This window comes from Nycticebus coucang, chromosome 1 (genome assembly GCF_027406575.1).
Source record: "Nycticebus coucang isolate mNycCou1 chromosome 1, mNycCou1.pri, whole genome shotgun sequence".
Lineage (NCBI taxonomy): Eukaryota > Metazoa > Chordata > Mammalia > Primates > Lorisidae > Nycticebus > Nycticebus coucang.
In genome coordinates, this window is record NC_069780.1 from 181,730,814 (window position 1) to 181,738,982 (window position 8,169).

Here is an 8,169-nt window from a genome sequence, read left to right on the forward strand (position 1 = left end):
GTTAACCAAAGAGCATTAAGAAAAAGGTGGGACTTTTGTTTTCTTTGTTGTTTTTTTTTTTCCCTTTCTGTTATTTAAATGTACGAGGCTGGGGAAGAAAATTACAAATAAAATTGCCTTCAAAGCATTTTATACATCTGGCATGTATTTCTGGCTCACCAGTGTACCTCGTATAAAACTAGACACAGGATGTACGGTTCCTCAACCTCCTTTTTGACCCCCCTTGTTGTGAGGGTCTGCCCAGGCATTGTGAGGTGTTTGGCATTTATTGCTGACCTCTGCTAGTAGACTGTGACCCCCTCCCCAGGGGTACACACAGGCACACACACAACAACACACCCTACCACTGCCGCCACCACCATCACCAATTGTGACAACCAAAAATGTCTCCAGATATTGCCAAATATTCCCTAGAAGGCAAAGTCACTCCAGGGTGAAGTGACGATGAGAAAATGTCCTGGGTTTTAGTCTGTGAAATTAGGTGAATATTTGCCATTTTGTGGTCAAACGGTTTACCCTGTTTGTTAAAGGAGCTGAGTAGTTATTCATTTAGCATTCAGGTTTTCATCCCTGTGATCCCCAAGGCATGTAAATCATCTTAAAATCAGTAAATATATATTCCTATTGTATTTGCATTATATGCCTCTGGGTGTTATCTTCCTTCTAGATTCTCTATTTCCAATTTAAAAAAAAAGACAACATAAAAATTAATGCTCAGCACCTTTGATGCTTCCAACTAAATTTTCATGATGGAGAAAACAGGCCTTTCGAAGGTGTGATTGGAATACAGATCACAGGTTACCATAGCAACTGGAATCAAACACTTATACAAATGAAGAGAACCATAAGTCTACTCAATTTTGTCCTTCATCAGATTTAGTTGTTCTCTTGAAAGGTTAAAAAAAAAAAAAGGGAAGGGAGAGAGAAGCAAATTATCTTTTAATAAAATAATGATTCAAATGATGGATAATGCTATTAATCTTAAGAATAGAAACGTTTCCAGAATTCATGAAGGAAATGGTAGACAAAATGTTACATGCAACTACATAAAGTCAAATCTGGTGATATCTTTAGTCTCATTTTTAGTTGTTTGCCTTACATCTTACATCTTAGATTTTTAAGGTGTATGCCCTTAAATTATTTTTTAAACACATACTTAGGGACTTAATGAATATGAACTTGAACCTCTGGGTCTTAGAAAAAGGTTAACATTAACTATTGTGGATGTCACATAGCTGTGTAGATCACAGACTAATAAACTTGGGAGCATACCTTAAGGGTGCAATTTGTGGTAAATTTAATTAGCTTTCACCATTACATTCATGGGGAAAAAAACTCCTCTCCAAATGGAATAAATATATTTTCAAATAAATAAAGCTGGACTTGATGGTTATAAAATGAAGGCCGTTGTCATTTTTAATTGACTGCATAATGTGTTCCAATGAAGCATAACCTGCATTATGAAAATCTTTAACCAAGAGATAAATTATTCTGTGATTACTGATTTCTGTCATAGAATTTGCCATAGATCTACTTGCAATATAGTGGACTTATTACTTAAATCACTAGTTTACAGAAACTTTAAGGCGTGTTCAGCTTTTTGAATCATATATATTGTGTCACTTGAGACACCTGTAATAGATTACTATCTAACCCTCATCTCCCCTCCAAACTTCACTCTTAACTCCCCTCTCCCTACCTCCCACATCACCCACCGAGCCTAGCATCTTCCTCATCTCCTTGTCTTTCCTTCTGACAGCAAAAAGAAAATTAAATCTCATATAAAAGATATAAAGTAACGTGAATAAATCAAAAGCATGATGACAGTAGTGTTCCCCCAGATATGACTCCAGTCACCTTTCCTTGACATCTTTCTGCGTATTTCCTATTTAAGGCCACTGACTCCTCAGAGACCCGCTTAGGGAATTTTGAAAGTGAATTCGGCTCTACTGGTAAGTTGGAGGTACAAGACTTCCTTCTTGCAATTTGTTTGCAAAATCTCATCTAAAAACTGCAGCCAAAAGGCTACAGAGTCAGTATTACATAGGAGATCATGCAGGTTTTTTTTTCTTAAGTGTATTTATAATTTTTTAATCAAAGAAGATTGAAATCCATATATTTACTTCTTCTTTCTATTTCTTACTCTCTCCCCTGCACCCTGTATTATAACCTCACCCTTCACACAACCAAGTGAACAGCAAATGGATTTCCTTTCTTAAATCGGTTGTTCCCAACTGGGAGTTATTTTGCTTCCCAGAGGACACCTGGCAATATCTGGAGGTATTTTTGGTTGACACTATGGGTGTGGAAGGGTGGAAGGAGAAGGTGCTACTGGCATCTAGTGGCACACAGGACAGCCCCACAACAGTCATCTGGGACAACAATGATGAGGTTGAGTAACCCTGATTAAAATGAGCATGAAAACGCTGCTCAGTTAGAAAAGGCCTGATTTTTTCCCCCCTCAGAGCACATACTGCAGAGGGAAGCTTCCTCTTGCTGTGGTTTTAAAAGTCTTCAGCAGGTCATCCTGCTGTAAGTACAAAATTTAATGGAGATTTCCCTTCCACAAGGGCCTGCAGTGTCCAATGCACCCTGAGGCCTTCTTCAACCAGCTTCCTCCACTGTGACACAAATCCAGGCCTTACTGTAAAGAGCAATGTCAAAGATTAACATCAGGGATTTTAAATTTCATTCCCTGTTGCTACAGGCTGAGTAACTAGAAGAAAACAGCTTCCCAGAAGTTTCCTATTTTACCTTCCTCTTTATGTACTGTAAGAGGATAGCTGGGGAACCTGGGCAAACATTTGTTTACCAAGAGGCATTGGACTTGAAGTGGAAGGGAGAGCCTGGCTGCCTTGGTGCTATGCTAGGGACATTGGCCCCAGCTGAGAGGTGGATAAAAAGGCTTGGAGTTGGCTTGAATGGTTCACATTCCCAGCTCCCTTCTCCTTTTCATAGACCATAATTCTCCCACCTTTTCAGTCCCAACATCCACTTCTCCTCACCAGCATTTTTGATTAAAAAAAAAATTACATAAAACCCACAGTGAAGGGTTTTTCTAACCCTAACTAGCAAGGGCTTTTTCTAGGCAGTACTTAGCTGTTCCTACAGACATCAAGCCAGGCATTAGAGAGACTCAGAGCTCAGCCTTCCAGAAAACAGTCCTCAATTCTTTGGCTACCCTTCCCCCAAAATCACCCACTAAAACCTTCAGAGAAGAAATTGCCTTCCAATAGGATAGGAATGTTGTAGGACAATCATTCACTGGCCCAGCTACTGCGTACATAGGACTGTTGAGGTCCCAGTGTTAAATAGTGTGGAGTAGGATTAACCTTCACACCAGCTTCTACTCACCCTTCAGCCTCTGCTGTAATGAAAATATTTTTCCTGTAACTCCAGTGCAAGGAATGGTGCCCAAAATAAATTGCCAAGTGCAAAAGCAAGTTGTTAAACAGAATGCAAAGGGTGAACATTTTTCTTATGAATAAATTAAGGGATGCTGCTTTGTCTACTTTTCCAAGTACAAATACTGTCCAAATTTCAGTATCTACCTAAATCTGCTCTCATAATAAACTCCCTAAGACTCTCCCAGGCAGTTGCCTTAACCCTCTTGTTTCTAAAGCCCAGGAATCTCCTACTCAGATAAGCTCAACTCCATGTGAGAAAGAATGATTTCCCCCCTAACAAAAAATGTAAGATGGTAAGAAATGAGAGAGCCAGATTTGAATAAACAAACACCAGCTACTGTGCCAGTAGTTTTAAGGGGAGCCAAATGCTGTGTGGGAAAACAAAATAGATGAGTGGTGATGCGTCAGAACACTTGAACGCTTGACACAACAACCAAAAAAAAAAAAAGTTCAGTTACCATCTTGAAGCATCAGTCTTCCTGGAAAAACTTGGGACCAAAAAAAAAAAAAAAAACCAGCAACGACATTGTAATTAAGATATTAATCTTATCAAAATCAAAACACAAGGAAAGATGTCAAAAACAGCTGCTTAGTTTCTTAAAGCCAGTTGCTGTACAGGGTGTACGGCATTGTTCCATTTATGTTATAAACAGACACTTGGGGAAATGCCTGCAGGGTTTGACTATTGACAATGGATTTCTCTGGGAACTGGTGTCGTTTCAGAGGGGGACTGGAGGACAGCTTAGCTTTCTAACACTATATAATAAAATTCTATATTGATGAATGTGTTAGCCATGGCCATTTGTCACTTTGGTAATCAGAATAAACAATTTTGGAATAGCTGAGGAATAAGTTTGGGGCTAAGAAATTATTCCTTGAAGTCTGCCCTCTCATCCCCTTCCCTGGGTTCTTTTTAACATTGGACCTCTGCTTCTTGCCTCTTTCTGCTTTTTCAACTTCCAATGAGTGGCTCCACTTGGGGGAAGAGTGTTGCCTTAAACCTGGCACTTGCCCTTGACTTTTTCCCCTTACCTGTACTCATTCTGACTTCAGAGCAAACTGAAAGATATTCCAGCTCAGGCCCAGTCTCTGGGGTGCCATACTCCAGTCCACTTCTAGTGCAAAGGACTCCACACACCCCAGACTGATTCATTTTAAGGTGGTTGATCAAATGAGTCGTGATTACAGGAGCAAGAAGGTTGCAGCCTATAGTTAGTCCCTACGTACTCCGTCCTTTATTAACCTACTTTGGGGGTTGCTGGGCCCATAACACAAACACACACTGTTCAGTCTTCTATAGAACATCTGTATTTTGTGTCTTTCTTGCTATATCTGAATGACCTTTTATTGCACAGCATTGCTGCTGAATCAAAATCACGTAAGCATTTTATCTTCTCTTAGAAGCCGCTTATTTTCCTTTTCATTTTTATTCCTAGTAATACTTTTATAACAAATTGGAGCACCTACAAGTTTTCACCTTTTGAAATATTTTCTATGTTTACGTTTCCAGAAATGGGGCTGATCAATCCATGCTGTTCTGAGTTTTATGACTCTTATCCTCCAATAAGATAAGACAAATAAGGAAACCAAAAGAATGTGAGAGAACCTGTTTTCCTAGAGCTCCAACATCAATACGTTTTGCAACCTTGTATAGGTACAAAATGGTTCTGTGCTGCACATATTTAATTACCAATAAGATTAGACTTTGTTTTTTTAATGTTGATTCACCTTTGGGGTCTTGTCGGGTATAACAGTCTCAGTCTCCTATGAAAAGGTTAATATCAGTTCTACAAGCAAAAGTCTTCTAACTGTCCATCCTTCTGATCAATTTTTAAATGGGAAAATGGATGCTTTTCTTACATACCCCTTCTCTTCAATACAAGTTGAACTCCATTGGAACATAACTAGGGGGAGAGTTCATCATAGTAATTGAGTAGACAAGCACGGTTGTTAGATAATAGGTCAAAATCCTAACTTTTTAACGAAGGTTAAAATCCTCCATTTTCTAGCTTTGTGAGTTTGAACAAATTCTTTCATCTCTCTTAGCCTTAATCTTTTCATCTGAAAAATAGGAATATTACCAGCTTCCTTGGATCGTATCAAGGATTATATTATATAAGAAAATGTATGTGAAGTCTTAGTCAGTTCATACAACACCCTCAGAAAATGTGTTCTAAAGAAGTTGATTTTAGCATCACCAATAGGAAAATTCAAAAAATGGTAAAGCAAAAGCTATGCCTTGGACCAGGGAAGGTGAAGGTGAAGGAGAATGTTACTACCTTCGCACAAGGAAGTGAGCTCTCAGCAACTTGGCACCAAGAGTAAAAACTAATGGGATTCTCTAACCCTATCATCCAAGAAAAAAGAATATTTCCAGTGTATCAAGAGGGGAAACTTTTCCTGGCAGTCAACTCTGAGAGGGCTGTATTGGTGCATGCTTTTAGATAAAAGATACTGAATTTCTTAAAAACAAATTTTTAATCAATATTTTTACCACAGATACAGAGATCTTCTCATGAGGCCATTATGTCAAAATCCAAACTGAAGAAACCATCATACTGTGTAATTCTGCTAAAGCATTTTTCTGCTAAGGGAAAAATAATGTCCAGACACGCAACTTTGTGCTGGAGTTTATAATGAGATTCTCCGTGGGGATGGGAGGAAGGAGCCAGAAGTCTCTCCTTGGATGGTATCAGCATTTCCAACTGGGAGAGCAAAGTCTCTTCAAAATATAAACCCTGGCGGTGCCTGTAGCTCAGTGGGTAGGGTACCAAACCAGCCAGGGCCAGCTAAAACAACAATGACAACTGCAAAAAATAAAAATAAAAAAATAGCCAGGCATTGTGGTGGGCATCTGTAGTCCCAGCTACTTGGGAGGCTTAGGCAAGAGAACCGCAGAAGCCCAAGAGTTGGAGGTTGCTGTAAGCTGTGATGCCACAGCACCCTACACAAGGTGACAGCTTGAGACTCTGTCTCAAAAAAATATGTATAAACCCTACAAGTGGAGCTTTCAACGTGGGAACCCCAGTGCCCTGGATGATTTTGCAATAGATATCAGAGAATTCTTATACACCCCCCCCCCATTTAGATTCTTCTTACTAAGTGCCAGATATTTTTATGCAAAATTTAAACAAACACTGCAGAGTAACAATTGACTTCTCAATTATTGTATTGGTGGAAAAAGAACAAGAAAATTTGTATGTTAAGGGCCCTCTTCTTCCTCTTCTTTTTCCTCCTTTAAGACGGTGGTTTATATTTTGGCCCACCATTTCTGCCCGGAAGGGCACCACAGGACTCAAACAACAGAACCCCACATATTGTTCAATAGCTGTTTAAACCTGTTCAAGGATGAGAACATTTAAAATCTACTCTCTTAGCAATCTTCAATATCTTGCTACTTCAGTTACCATGATCTACCACAGATATCTCGCATTTATTTATACTGTTTAATTGAAAATTTTTGTCCTTTGACTAATATTTCCCCAACACTACCACAAAATGCTAAGTATGTGAGGTGATACGTGTGTTAAACAGCTTGATTTAGCCATTCCTCAGTGTATACAAAATCAAAACATCATGTTACACACCATAAATTTCAATTTAAATAAATACTTTTCAATTTAAAATAAAATAAAAACTCCTTTTAAAACTGAAAGTCTACTCAATGGCCTGCAAATTGCTGAATGGAAGCCCCAGAATTTGGGAGCAGTTGAGGAAGGAAGAGGAAACCTGAGCTAGGAAGATTTTTGAGGGTAGTTGTTGATAGTCATTCCCTGGCAACCAGCTGAGTGGCCTTACAGGTACCCTAAGCAGCTAGAAAGGAACACTGGGGGGAGATTCAGGCTAAAGATGAGGGCATGACCTCTACACGGAGCTTCTTTCTGGGGTAGGGGATAATGAAGATCCCAACTGAGGGGTAGAGAAACAGAGACACAAACGTTCTTCCTTCCAGGATCAAGAAAATACTGTTTTTATAAAGTTGTCATTAATTGATCATCTCAAAGTCACTGATACATTTTTAAAAGCCACTAAAAACCAGTCTAAAATGTACAGTCTAAGGTGACATTTATAATTAGATTAAGAATCAGCAAAATTTTTCTTAAAGGAACAAATAGTAAATATTTTGAGCTTTGAAGGCCATGAGAATTCTGTTGCCAGTCCCCAATTTTGCAGCTGTAGCAGAAAAGCAGCCATAGACCATGTGTCAACAAATGGATCTGATGGCTGTATTCCAAAAAAATGTTATTTACAGAACACATGGTAGGTCAGCCCTGACACAAAGGCTGAAGTCTACTCACCCCTGATGGAGATCACTGATAATGTCCTCCTGCTAGAATCACCTCTAAACTATAATTGAGTGTGAAGATTCAAACAACTCATGTGCTTTCATGTGTTATCTACCTCAGGAAATTATTTGGCAGCAACAAATAAAAGAGCTCTCTGATGTTTTTGACATGCTATACACAGAATTTCATATAAATATTTCTATGTTCTCAAATCATTGTCTTATCTGTTCACGAATATAAGCTTTCATTCTTTCACGCATTCCAATTCATTCCACTGTTTCTTCATCCACTGAAGACATTTATGAATGTCTGATAAAGTCATGAAAATTTGATGATAATCCCCATTTCAGTTAAGAAGGGTTTATACTTTCTTCTTGGGTTGATTTTATTTTAATCTCATGAATTTCGTATTATCCCTGTAATTGAAATACAGTCTGAAATATTTGCTAATCTCATCTGGAATTGTCTTTGTGGAG